This window comes from Giraffa tippelskirchi, chromosome 2 (assembly GCF_054371585.1).
Source record: "Giraffa tippelskirchi isolate mGirTip1 chromosome 2, T2T-mGirTip1v1.2.pri, whole genome shotgun sequence".
Taxonomy (NCBI): domain Eukaryota; kingdom Metazoa; phylum Chordata; class Mammalia; order Artiodactyla; family Giraffidae; genus Giraffa; species Giraffa tippelskirchi.
In genome coordinates, this window is record NC_137276.1 from 232,485,200 (window position 1) to 232,499,826 (window position 14,627).

Below are 14,627 nucleotides of genomic sequence, written 5' to 3' on the forward strand. Positions count from 1 at the left end.
CAAGCCCCCGTTCATGGCCCATTCATCTCGTGTTTGTCTCTCTGTCTTCTCCTGGTGTCACACATACTGAAACCACACACTTACTCTTTCATGTATCTGGTTGTTTAGCATCCATATCCCCTCCCATCCCTGCATCTGTGGCCCCCACCAGCAGGTCGTGACTTAGGGAACCAGGTCTGTCCCTGGGGCTGCAGCAGCCCAAGTGCCAGGAACAGGGCCTGGGACCTACCATATTCATGAGAGGTATCCACTGAGTAGATCCAGCAACATAATGCTATTTATTTCTAAACTATAAAAAAAAAATAGTTATTTCCAGCATCAATATTAGCCAGTAAAATAGAGAGTTTTAGATACAGGTGACGGGGGTTTAGGCGAAGGAGAACTTGTTTCTACCTGGGTATTGGGGAGAAAGAGATACACACAGCAGAATGGGAGCTGAGGCACATGGCCGGGAGGTCACCAGGCTCGGGCAGGGGACAAAGATAAACTCCTTACATTCATGGCAGGAGGGCAGGAGAGGGCTGGATGGAGAATTCAGCCCTGGCCAGGCCTGCTCATTAGCATTTTTTAAAAGTTGGAGTGTTAGTTTCTGCTGTACAACATTATGTTAGTTTTATTATGTTAGTTTCTGCTGTACAACAAAGTGAATCAGCTACAAGTGTATAGATGTATTACGTGTATAGATACATTACGTGTATATATATATTACGTGTATATATATATTACGTGTATATATATATTACGTGTATATATATATTACGTATATATATATATATATTACGTGTATATACACATGCCCACTCCCTCTTGGGCCCCTCCCCACCGTCCTCCCACCCTACCCCTCTCAGTCATCACAGAGCACTGAGCTGAGCTCCCTGATTTATACGGGAGCTTCCCACTAGCTCCCTATTTTACACATGGTGGTGTATATACGCCAACCCTAAGCTCCCAGTGGGTCCTGCCCTCCCCTCCCCCACTGCGTGCACATCTCCATTCTTCATCTTCATCTCTCTTCCTGCCTTGCTAACAGGCTCCTCCGTACCATTTTTCTAGATTCCACATATAAGGGTTAGCATGGAGATCCAACCCATCCATCCTAAAGGAAATCATTCCTGAATATTCACTGGGAGGACCGATGCTGAAGCCGAAACTCCAATCCTTTGGCCACCTAACGCGAAGAGCTGACTCATTAGAAAAGACCTGGATGCTGGGAAAGATTGAAGGCGGGAGGAGAAGAGGACGACAGAGGATGAGATGGTTGGATGGCATCACCGACTCAATGGACATGAGTTTGGGTAAACTCCGGGAGTTGGTGATGGACAGGGAGGCCTGGTGTACTGCAGTCCATGGGGTCGCAAAGAGTCACTTTAGGAATAGGAAGGAAAGTTGGAGAACCACCATCCAAAGCAAGGAGTCTGAGATATGCACCTGGATTTATTTGTGTGGAAGTTCATCGCAGCATAATCAGTTACAAAAAAATTAGAAACAGCCCCAAAGTGCTAAACTTGTAATATCAATTATGATAGCATAGGATATAATATGGTGAAAAAGGATCAATTACAACCATTTTCATAAAGATGATATTAATTAAAATCAGTTTTCCAAGTTGAATGAAATCACAATAAGTTGAAAATGTGGGAAACAAAGATGTATCCAATTCTGTAACACTATGAAAACACATACATGTAGGGAAAACCTTGGGAAGGAAATACGCCAAAACGTCAACAGTGGCAGAACAGCACGTGGTTTTTATTTTCTTCTTTATACGTCTCTGAACTTTCCATCTGCTCTCCAATGATTTTATGATTATCTTCTCGGAAAAATAAACTGGGGTTTGTGGTTGATGCTCCTTGGTTTGGCAAGTTGGTTAGTGTTGTTTTTAAGAAAAGAGGCAGAGGGCACCTCCCATGTCCATAAATGACCCCAGGAGTCTCCAGGAATGGGATCCCTTGTACTTCTTTTCTGCATGTGAGGGGTGGAGGTTTATTAATATTTTCGCATCTATTTTAGCGTCACCCTTGGCCGGCCCCTAGGTTTGGAAACAGGCCAAACAAGTACTATGTGTTTCAGAGTCAGGCACACCCCTCAGCACTCCCGTGACATTCATGAGGCGACGTGGGTCGCATTTGTCTGCTGCGAGTTTTCCATCAGCTTCGTCTCTGAAACAGATCACTCACCAGGACAGTTTGTGTCCATCAGTGTGAGATAGATCTTCAAAGTGGCTCCTCTGTCAGGAAACCTTCAGGAACACCAAGGCCACACCGCTGTCTGTCTGCTGGGGGTGAGACCTCCTGGACATCACCTGTCTGCTCTCCCCAGACACGGGGCCACGACAGCCCAGGACGGCTGCCCACCCCGAACCCTGACCTCAAGGGCAAACACCCTGGGACCTGCAGGGTCGCAGCAGAGCCAGAGGGAACGTGACCCCCAGTCCGTCCTGCCTCCCAGGCTTGTAGGAAGCACTTCTGGTTTGTGGAACCCTGGAGTCCTGAATAAATGTTACATGATTCTCTTCTCCACAAAAATAGATGAAAACCCAAAGGGAGATGGGCAATTTAGACAGACACAAATCAAGAAGGTGATTGTCCAAACGTAACAGGATATGAAGTGCCCCCAAGAAGATTTACTGAAACATTTTAAGTCATCAGAACAGAACAATCCCTCTTTCTCATCTCTTAGCCTGACATGCCCCGTCTGCTCCCAGCTTCATACTTACATGGGGGTAAGTGAGAAAAACTACAGGAACCGCTCCCTCCACCTGGACCCCTTTGTTTATAATTCCTGATTGTGTTGTTCAGTCGCTCAGTTGTGTCCAGCTCTTTGCGACCCCATGGACTGCAGCACGCCAGGCTTCCCTGTCCTTCACTAGGTCCTAGAGTTTGCTCAGATCCATGTCCATTGAGTCAGTGATGCCACCCAACCATCCCATCCTCTGCCGCCCACTTATCTTTCTGTCTTCAACCTTTCCTAGCATCATCTTTTCCAGTGAATCGGCTCTTCACAGCAGGTGGCCAAAGTATTGGAGCAAGTAGATCAAACCAGTCAATCCTAAAGGAAATCAACCCTGAATATTCATCAGAAAGACTGATGCTGAAGCTCCAATAATTCCTGATACTCCCAACTATGCCCCCTGACTTGACATGTGAGTACTCTTTGAGCGTTTAGTAAAGTAGATGCCGAGCACACATGCGGAGAAGCCGTGTAGGTGAAGATTGTGGGCGCTGGAAACAGATGGCCTGAGTGAACCCAGTACCTCCTCTTACCAGCTGTGTGACTTCGGGCCAGCGACTAAGCATGTATGCATGCACCTCATAGCTATTGTGAGGGTTAGATGAGTTGATGCAGGCAAAGTACTCGGACTTTGGTCCATAGTGAGAACCGTGACATGTTAGCTACTGTTATGGTCTTGAAAAAAGGGAAAGTGAAAGTGTCCGTTGCTCAGTTGTGTCCGACTCTTTGCAACCCTGTGGACTGTAGCCTGCCAAGATCCTCTGTCCATGAATTCTCCACACAAGAATACTGGAGTGAGTTGCCATTCCCTTCTCCAGGGGGTCTTCCCGACCCTGAGATCGAACCCGGGTCTCCTGCCTTGCAGGTAGATTCTTTACTGTCTGAGCCTGAACCTGTGTTCTACCTATGTTCTCACTCATGCCAGCATCCTTGAAGGTTGAATGATCATGACAGTTATCCCCATTTCACAGCCCTGGAAACTGAGACTCAGGTCGGTCTGATTCCAAAGCACTTTCTTTTCACCTTCCCACCACATCTGCCAGTAAAACCCAAGTTGTGGGCCCCATGTGAGATTGTCCAACTCCAGTTACCTTTCGTGTCATCTCTTTTCTCTCCTCCCTTCCTCTGTTCTCCCCACGCCCTCTTTTCCATCCAAAATACTAACATCTGGGAAAAGCCAATAGCGAACCACAAAAGCCATCACCCACCGATTTATGTCTCCAGCCCAGCACTCCCTGCCAAATCCCAAGCTCACTTATTCAATAGCCAGTGTAACACCTCAAGCCCTCCATCTCTCAGTCAATGCACCCAAAACTGGGCTCTTTATACCCAAGCTTTCTGCCCCACAACTCCTCATCTCCCTAGACTTCAACCCCAGCCTACTGGTTGCTTACCCCAAGGGCCTTGGAGCCATTCCCAATTCTTGCTTCCCTCACTCTCTCCACCTCCTGCCACCCCAACCTCTAATCCTGCCAGCCCTTCCTTCAAGCGACATCCAGGATCCAACCACCTCTCAGAGCCTTGGCCCTTCCGCTGTGGGCCCGGCCACCCTCTGCTCACCCCTGGCCCTCACGCCAGCCTCCTGACAGTCCTGTTCCTGCCCTCCCCACCTGTGGATACGTTTTGACACTCTTCCACCACTGGCTCCAGCAGAGTTAGAGGCAGAGGCCCCGTAACGGCCCCTGAGACCCTGTCTGTCTCTCTGCAGCCCTCGCCCAGCCGCTGCCCTTGCCCTGGCCACCCACGTGCTCAGGAACTCGGCTCTAGCTGAGCCCTCCTCATGGGCTCCTCCATCCATGGGATTCTCCAGGCCAGAAGACTGGGGTGGGTACCCATTCCCTTCTCCAGGGGATCTTCCCCACCCAGAGACTGAACCTGCATCTCCTGTTTGGCAGGCGGATTCTTTACCACTGAGTCACCTGAGAAGCCCAGGTTTGGAAACTGGGATGCTGCAGATGTGACTAGTTGAGAATCTCAAGATCGAATCGTCCCAGATGTGGGGCGGGTCTTACAGCCCGTGACTGGCATCTGTGTAAGAAGAGGAAAGAGAGATCTGCGGCACAAGGAGACACACAGGAGAAGAAAGCCAGGAAGACAGAGGCAGAGGCAGGAGGGATGTGGCCGCAAGCCAAGGGGTGCCTGGGGCCGCCAGGTGCTGCGAGAGGCCAGGAAGGACACTTCCCTGGAAACTTCAGAGGGGGCAGCAGCCCTGCGGGCACCTGGGCTTCGGGCTTCTCGCCTCCAGAACTGGGAGGGTGCAAACCTCCGCCGTTATAAGCCACTCGCTTCGTGATAGCACCCCGGGATGCTGACCCACCACTTTGTTGACTACTGTGACCTGCCCATCCCTTCCCACCCCCAATGGCCCCTCTCCTTCCCACCCGCTCTGCTTTTTCTTCTTTCTAAAAACTGTGTACATCCATACATACAGGTGTACCTCGAGGACATTGTGAGTTCAGTTCCAGACCAGAAATAAGCTGAGTATTGCCATAAAGCAAGCCACACAAATGTTTTGTATGTGAGCTAGTGCATATAAGAGTTGCACTATGCTGTAGTCTATCAAGTGTGCAATAGCATTATGTCTAAAAGAGTAGCGCACTTATTGTAATTTAAAAATCATTATTACTAAAACATACTTTATTGCTAAAAAATGCTCACCATCATCTGAGCCTTCAGCAAGTCATAGCAGTAACATCCAAGATCACAGATCATCATAACAAATGAAATAATAATGAAAAATTTTAAATATGGTGAGAATTACCAAAACGTGACCTGGAATCACAAAGTTGGCAAAGGCGGTTAGGAAAAATGGCACTGATAAGATGATGTTATTTGCAAAACAGAAATAGAGACACAGAGGTAGAGGAGAAACTCATGACCACCCAAGGGAGTAGGGTGGGTGGGGTGACCTGGGAGACTGGGGCAGACAACAGAGATGACTGATACTGGGTCTAAAACAGATAACTGATGAGAACCTGCTGTGTAGCTTGGGTGACGCTACTCAGCTCTCTGTGATTTAAAAGGAAAGAAAGCTCAAGAACGAGGGGATATATGGATAGCTGATTCACTTTTCTGTACAGCAGAAACTAACACAGCACTGTAAAGCGACTATAGCCCAAAGAAAACTAAAAAATAAAAGAATGGAACCCAAAAGCTAAAAAACCAAAAAGAAAAAGAAAAATGGCACTGATAGCCTTGCAGTTTTGCCACAAACCTTCAATTTGTAAAAACCCCAGTATCTTTGAAGCACAATAAAACAAGTGCCTATATAGGTACATGCACACTAAAACCTGTTATACACATGTTGTCATTCATACATGTTAGACACATATTGTTTATTTTGTCTGAACCACTGGAAAGGAGGTTATAGAGATCATGGCCCTTTACACCCTAATGCTAGAGTAGTAATTTCCTGCAATATTCCCTTACAGATCCACAGAAAAGCTACTGAATTCAGAAAACTTAGCTTTGACACAATGCTTTTCTCCAATCTATGTTCCATATCCCATTCCATCAACTATTCCGATAGTGTACTTTGCAGCATTTAATCCCCTTGAATAAAGGATCTGGTCCAGAGTTCAGTTGTCATGTCTCTTTAGTCTTCTTTAATCTCCTTCAGCAGCTCAACTTTTCTTGTTTTTCATGACATTTGTAGAACACAGGCCAGTTATTGTACGGAATGTGCCTCTGCTGGGTTTAGCTTGGTGCTTCCTGTTCGTCTTTGGCTGCACCGGGTCTTCGCTGCTGCGTGTGGGTTTTCTCTACTTGCAGGCAGTGGGGGCTGCTCTCCAGCTGTGGCTCACGGGTTGCTCACTGCAGTGGCTTCTCTTGCTGCAGAGCACGGGCTGTAGGCACATGGGCGTGGGTGCCCTGCAGCACGTAGAATCTACCCGGACCAGGGAGTGAATTCGCGTCTCTGACATTGGCAGGTGGGTTCTTAACCACTGGACCAGGGAAGTCCTGATGTTTCCTCTTGGTTAGATTCAGGCCGTGCTTCCCAGCTGGATACGTCCTGTGGAATGCTGTACAGGGTCTCCCATCCAGAAGCAGCCGGTGTCATCTGCCCTCATCTGGGATGTTAATCCCCAGTTAAAGGTGCTGCCTGGCATGTGTGCCATATTGTCTCTATTTCCCCTTAGAAAATAATGTCATCTACACAGTCCACGTGGAGACCATGTAAACCTCTTGCTTCTCAGCAGATTCACATGCGCGCGCACACACACGTGTGATTCAGCATCAATGTATCTGCTTCAGCCAATGTTTACCATGATGCATACAACATGAAGATTTTCACAAAGTTGACACTTCCAATTTATTTATCCACTCAGCATCGTCCTGTAAGAACCCCTTCCTTTCCCCTCGTTTATTTATCACTTTATTTTCAGTTTTCCAAAAGCCTAGCCTCTGAGATCATCATATCCACTACGGACTTAAAAATCTTTCAATATTTACAGTGGAAGCTGAGCAGTGACTTTGGTTCTCAGTTCCATTTGCACTTTGATGGAAGAAATTGATCCCTCTGCATCCACAAAAATTACTGAGACCAAAAAATAAGCCAGGTAACCTTATTTTACTTCTTTTGGCTGCACTGGGTCTTCATTGCAGGACGCAGACTCTCTTTAGTTGCCCCTCAGCACGTGGATCTTAGTTCCCCAACTAGGGATCGAACCAGCATTCCTTTTACCAGAAGGCACATTCTTAACCACTGGACCACAGGAAGTCCCCAGGCAACCTTTTAAAATATTAGTCCATGATGACTATATTCCAACCCAGAGGACATACATTTGTAAGCATGGTAACATTAAAGTTTTAAGAAAAAGAGGTATAACTATTGCATGCATGCTAAGTCACTTCAGTCGTGTCTAACTCTTTGGGCCCCCTGGATTGTAGCCCATCAGTCTCCTCTGTCCATGGAATTTTCCATGGAGTGGGTTACCATGCCCTTCTCAGGGGCATCTTCCCAACACAGGGATCGAACCTGGGTCTCCCGCATTGCGGGCAGATTCTTTACCACCTGAGCTACCAGAGAAGCCATGGCAAATATTACTCATTTCTAAAACTAGATGGAAACAACTGATGATCAGAGTAGCAAAGAAAGAGTATGTACTGTGTTCCAAGAAATCAAGAGAGGAGAAGAAAGCTTGAACACAGTAGTTGGGGGTCATGGACAGAAATGTATGAGGTCTTTAGAATATTCAGCCAAGGACAACATCAAAGATGACAGAAGCGAGGTTGTTTTTGGAATATATGACAGGCCACCCAGCCTGGGAGAAGATGGGCAATGCTTCCAAACGCAGATCGAAAGCCTGGCTCGGAGGCCAGATCCTGTGGCGATGGGGGCTGTCAACAGACCAGACGTTGGCAGGAAGCCAGATCCTAATTGAAGCAAAGCATCTGATTAATTCTTGGCTTGCCTCCTTGGAAATTCCATCTCTTACAAGTTTGAGGAAACTCTGGAACAAGGGGCTGGTGGGTAGCCCTGGTCCTATTCACCAGGCAACCATAAAAGCCAGCAATGCATTGAGTCCCTGGAGAATGGAATACAGAGGTCAATACAGAGGCCTCATGTGTAATCCAGACCATGCCCCTGGTGACTAGCAGGACAGGGTGAGATCCAAGCAAAGTCTTTACTAGGAGTCTATGGAATCACCTCTGCCTGTTCTAGACGCCTAGAGCAGGGTATTCTACAGGCACTAAGTTCACTTTTTTTTTTTTTATAAATTTATTTATTTTAGTTGGGGGCTAATTACTTTACAATATTGTAATAGCTTTTGCCATACATTGACATGAATCAGCCATGGGTTTACATGTGTTCCCCTTCCTGGACCCCCCACCCACCTCCCTCCCCATCCCATCCCTCTGGGTCATCCCATTGCCCCGGCCCTGAGCCCTTGTCTCATGCATCGAACATGGAATGGTGTTCTGTTTCACATATGATAATATACATGTTTCAATGCTATTCTCCCAGAACGTCCCACCCTCACCTTCTCCCTCAGAGTCCATAAAATTGTTCTATGCATCTGTGTCTCTTATTCTGTCTCGCATATAGGGTTATCGTTACCATCTTTCAAATTCCATATATATGCATTAGTATACTGTATTGGTGTCACAGAGCATAGTTCACGTGCAGCCCAGGAACTGCATTCTGAAACAATACATGGCATTTTTCATAAAACATATGTTTATTTATATATATGAATATGGGCTTCCCTGGTGACTCAGACGGTAAAGAGCCTATCTGCAATGCAGGAGACCTGGGTTCAATCCCTGGGCTGGGAAGATCCCCTGGAGAATGCAATAGCCACCCACTCCAGTATTCTTGCCTGGAGAATTCCATGGACAGGGGAGTCTGGTGGACTACAGTCCATGGGGTCTCAGAGTTGGACACAACTGATATCTACATACACATACATATTCAAATGAGTTGAAAATCTATGTCCACACAAAGGCAGATGTTTATATTTGCTTTGTTCACTCTTGCCAAACCTTGGAGGCAACCAGGATGTCTGGCAACCAGGTGAATGGATAAACAAACTATGGCAATGCATGCAAAGGAATATTATTTAACCATATTTTTTAAAGAGTTACCAAGCCATAAAAAAAAACACAAGAACCTTAAGTGTATTATACTGAATGAAAGAAGCCAATCTGAAAAAGCTACATGTTATACTAGTCCAATGGTAGGACATTCTGGAGAAGGCAGAACAGTAGAGACAGTATCAAGATCAGCCGTGGTCAGGGATTCAGGGTGGGTAAGAGGAGGGATGAACAGGTGGGGTGCAGATGACTTTAGGGCAGTGAAATTACCCTGTGGGACACCGTCGTGATGTCGCAGGTTGTTCTACATACGTCAAAACTCAAGGAATGTACCACACGAAGGGTGAGCCCAAATGTAAGCTGGGGACTTGAGCTAATAATAATGATCAATACTGTGGTTGCTGGGGGGAAGAGGGCTGGGGGAGGATGGACTGGAAGCCTTGGATTCACAGGTGCAAACTTTTATACAGGAACGGATAAACAACCAGGTCCTATTGTATAGCACAGGGAACTATATTCACTATGCTGTGATAAATCACAATGGAAAAGAATATATATCATCCACGTATTATATAACTGAATCACTTTGCTGTACACCAGAAGCTACCATAGCACTGAAATCAACTATGCTTCAGTAGGGCTTCCCAGGTGGTGCTAGTGGTGAAGAATGTGCTGCCGATGCAGGAGACGCATTCGATACCTAGGTTACGAAGATTCCCTGGAGGAGGAAATGGCAACCCACACCAGTATTTGCCTGGGAAATTCCATGCACAGCGGAGCCCAGAGGGCTACAGCACATGGGGTCACAGAGAGTTGAACATGACTGAGTAAGCACAAACAGACATACTTCAATAAAAAATGCATCAAAACATAATGATCGATATTGGCTCAACATTTGAAGCAGATGTCCCACCCTTAATATAAGTTGTTCAGAATAGGGAGACGGGGTTAGGAGGAGGGAGATCGTGCATAGGAATTCTCTGTACTTTCCACTCAGTTTTTCTGTAAACATAAAATTGCCAAATGAAAAAGAAAAATCGTCTAATATATACTATATATATACACATATAAAGAATAGGTGGAGCACAGAGGACCTACACAGCACTGGAACTATTTTATTATATTTATATTTATAATTGATAATATAATATAAAAGCCACCCTTAAAAATATATAGAACTCATATGATATTGTTCAGTTCAGTCAGTCGCTCAGTCCTGTCAGACTATTTACGAACCCATGGACTGCAGCATGTCAGGCCTCTCCGTCTATCACCAACTCCCAGAGGTTACTCAAACTCATTTCCATCAAGTTGGAGATGCCATCCAACCATCTCATCCTATGTCTTCCCCTTCTCCTCTGCCCTCAATCTTTCCCAGCATCAGGGTCTTTTCAAATGAGTCAGTTCTTTGCATCAGGTGACCAAAATATTGGAGTTTCATCTTCAGCATCCGTCCTTCCAATGAATACTTAGGACTGATTTCCTTTAGGATGGACTGGTTGGATCTCCTTGCAGTCCAAGGGACTCTCCAGAGTCTTCTCCAACACCACAGTTCAAAAGCATCAATTCTTCGGTGCTCAGCTTTCTTTATAGTCCAATTCTCACATCCATACATGACCACTGGAAAAACCATAGCCTTGACTAGACGGACCTTTGTTGGCAAAGTAATGTCTCTACTTTTTAATATGCTGTCTAGGTTGGTCATGAGTTTTCTTCCAAGGAGTAAGCATCTTTTAATTTCATGGGTGCAACCACCATCTGCAGTGATTTTGGAGCCCAGAAAAATAAACTCTGCCACTGTTTCCACTGTTTCCCATCTATTTCCCATGAAGTGATGGGACTGGATGCCATGATCTTAGTTTTCTGAATGTTGAGCTTTAAGCCAACTTTCATCAAGAGGCTCTTTAGTTCTTCTTCACTTTCTGCCATAAGGGTGGTGTCATCTGTATATCTGAGGTTACTGATATTTCTCCCGGCAATCTTGATTCCAGCTTGTGCTTCATCCACTCCAACATTTCTCATGATGTAATCTGCATAGAAGTTAAATAAGCAGGGTGACAATATACAGCCTTGACATATTCCTTTTCCTATTTGGAACCAGTCTGTTGTTCCATGTCCAGTTCTAACTATTGCTTCCTGACCTGCATACAGGTTTCTCAAGAGGCAGGTCAGGTGGTCTGGTATGCCCTTCTCTTTCAGAATTTTCCACAGTTTGTGGTGATCCACACAGTCAAAGGCTTTGGCATAGTCAATAAGGCAGAAACAGATGTTTTTCTGGAACTCTCTTGCTTTTTTGATGATCCAGCAGATGTTGGCAATTTGATCTCTGGTTCCTCTGCCTTTTCTAAAACCAGATTGAACATCTAGAATTTCACAGTTCATGTATTATTGAAGCCTGGCTTGGAGAATTTTGAGCATTACTTTACTAGCATGTGAGATGAGTGCAATTGTAGGGTAGTCTGAGCATTCTTCGGCATTGTCTTTCTTTGGGATTGGAATGTAAACTGATCTTTTCCAGTCCTATTGCCACTGCTGCATTTTCCAAATTTGCTGGCATATTGAGTGCAGCACTTTCACAGCATCATCTTTGAGGATTTGAAATAGCTCAACTGGAGTGCCATCACCTCCACTAGCTTTGTTCGTAATGATGCTTCCTAAGGCCCACTTGACTTCACATTCCATGATGTCTGACTCTAGGTGAGTGATCACATCATTGTTATCATCTGGGTCATGAAGATCTTTTTGGATCGTTCTTCTGTGTATTCTTACCACCTCTTCTTAATATCTTCTGCTTCTGTTAGGTCCATAACATTTCTGTCCTTTATCAAGACCATCTTTTCATGAAATGTTCCCTTGGTATCTCTAATTTTCTTGAAGAGATCTCTAGTCTCTCCCATTCTATTGTTTTCCTCTATTTCTTCACACTGATCACTGAGGAAGGCTTTCTTATCTCTCCTTGCTATTCTTTGGAACTCTGCATTCAAATGGGTATATCTTTCCTTTTCTCCTTTGCTTTTCTCTTCTCTTCTCTTCAAAGCTATTTGTAAGGCCTCCTCAGACAGCCATTTTGCTTTTTTGCATTTCTTTTTCATGGGGATGGTCTTGATCCCTGTCTCCTGTACCATGTCACGAACCTCCATCCATAGTTCATTAGGCACTCTGTCTATCAGATCTAGTCCCTTAAATCTATTTCTCACTTCCACTGTGTAATCGTAAGGGATTTGATTTAGGTCATACCTGAATGGTCTAGTGATTTTCCCTACTTTCTTCAATTGAAGTCTGGATTTGGCAATAAGGAATTTATGATCTGAGCCACCGTCAGTTCCCAGTCTTGTTTTTGTTGACTGTATAGAGCTTCTCCACCTTTGGCTGCAAAAAATATAATCAATCTGATTTCAGTGTCGACCATCTGGTGATGTCCATGTGTAGAGTCTTCTCTTGTGTTGTTGGAAGAGGGTGTTTGCTATGACCAGTGCATTCTCCTGGCAAAACTATTAGCCTTTGCCCTGCTTAATTCTGTACTCCAAGGCCAAATTTGCCTGTTACTCTAGGTGTTTCTTGAGTTCCTACTTTTGCATTCCAGTCCCCTATAATGAAAAGGACATATTTTTTGTGTATTAGTTCTAGAAGGTCTTGTAGGTCTTCAAAGAACTGTTCAACCTCAGCTTCTTCAGCATTCGTGGTCGGGGCATAGACTTGGATTACTGTGATACTGAATGGTTTGCCTTGGAGATGATCAGAGATCATCCTGTCGTTTTTGAGATTGCATCCAAGTACTGCATTTCGGACTCTTTTGTTGACCATGATGGCTACTCCATTTCTTCTAAGGGAGTAGTAGCCACAGTAGTAGATATAATGGTCATCTGAGTTAAATTCACCCATTCCAGTCCATTTTAGTTCACTGTATTGTTGTATATGTTATAATGAATAGGCTAATGATGTCAACATCATCCACCAAATTGGGATCCCACCATTTGCAAGGCTGTACACTGAGCAGGAACACTTGGAACGTTCGGACTGAAGTTGGAGGTTATTCATCTTCCAACACACAGAGGGAGGCTAAGGGAAGATGATAGAATAAAACAAAATAACATCAATTTTAAATTTTTTGAGGAAAAATTCATTTGACTATTTAATGAATATTTAAGTCTTTCTTAAATGATTGAGTCAAAACCATAACTGCCTACACCATTATTCCCGACACATCCTGATGAAGTAGGAAGTCTAAAACACAGCACTGCTCCCCTGCCAGGGTCCTGCTGTTCCTTTAGAATAGTGACAGCAAAAGTCGCTCGGCCGTGTCCGACTCTGTGTGACCCCATGGACTGTAGCCTGCCAGGCTCCTCTGTCCATAGGATTCTCCAGGCCAGAATACTGGAGTGGGTTGCCGTTTCCTTCTCCAGGGGATCTGCCCAACCCAGGGATTGAACCCAAGTCTCCCACATTGCTAGTGGATTCTTTACCGTCTGAGTCATCAGGGAAGCCACTTAAATAGAAACTCTCTGCTTTTAACATATCCACGGTTCAGCTGATGGTTAAGCCTGCATCTGCAGTAGGACATGGCATCGCGTTTTTATCACGACATACAAACAAACCCTTCTCAGCTGAAAGAGTGAATGAATGGTTGCCCAATATACTCTTCGAAATGGAAATTTCACACATTCCAAGAAAAAAATTGAAGGATTTTTCCCTGGTGTCTCTATTGATCACATTAAAAGCTCTACTTCAGATCAAACCTAAACACACACCCAGTGATGATGTGAAAGCTGTTTAAACACTCAGTGCCTATAATAGAGTAGCTAGATGGTGCCAAGTTTCATTTACCTCAGATGGGGCTCTGTTTCTCTGGCTCCCTGGCCCCTCCTATCCTAAGAACAAACATCTCATTCCGGGAAAGATGATGAGCTAATTATCAGGGATCATTGATAAACGGTCATTGACAAACAAACGACTCCTCAGTAGACAGATGGTGTTTTACAGAAAACCAATCTATAGAGTGCATTTAAAATGAAATACAGTTCAAGAAAAGCAGACCTCTGTTTTAAAGCATGTGCAACCCGATACATTTATTTTTAAAGCAATAGTGGAATTCTGGTTCTAGGTACAGTGAGTTAAGTCCATGATGGCTGTATAATTTTGGGGCCCACTGCAAAATGAAAAGATGAGGACCTCCATTTTAGAAAGTTAAGAGATTACAACAGAGAGTAAACCAAGAGAAGGTCCCTTCTGAGTGGACATACCTGGGACACAATTTGACATCAAGGAAGCTGGGACACAGTGACGTGGCTTGAATTTATCCTAATAGTTGACGTCATCATTTGTGATCACTGAAAGACTATTTGACAAAAGGGACGTACATG

General features: G+C 44.9%; 2 long non-coding RNA genes across 2 annotated transcripts in view; one reads left to right on the plus strand and one right to left on the minus strand.

Moving 5' to 3' along the window:
* The first annotated feature begins 2,971 nt into the window (after positions 1 to 2,971).
* Positions 2,972 to 5,911, plus strand: LOC145539329 (uncharacterized). Its single transcript, XR_014077718.1, has 2 exons — positions 2,972 to 3,142; positions 4,626 to 5,911. It is a non-coding gene; the product is annotated as an uncharacterized LOC145539329 (long non-coding RNA).
* A 6,381-nt stretch (positions 5,912 to 12,292) lies between these two features.
* The window catches only part of LOC145539330 (uncharacterized), a 33,977-nt gene continuing 31,642 nt past the window's right edge, over positions 12,293 to 14,627 (minus strand). The window contains exon 3 of the long non-coding RNA XR_014077719.1: positions 12,293 to 13,326. This is a non-coding gene — a long non-coding RNA (uncharacterized LOC145539330). The remainder of the gene's footprint in view (positions 13,327 to 14,627) is intronic.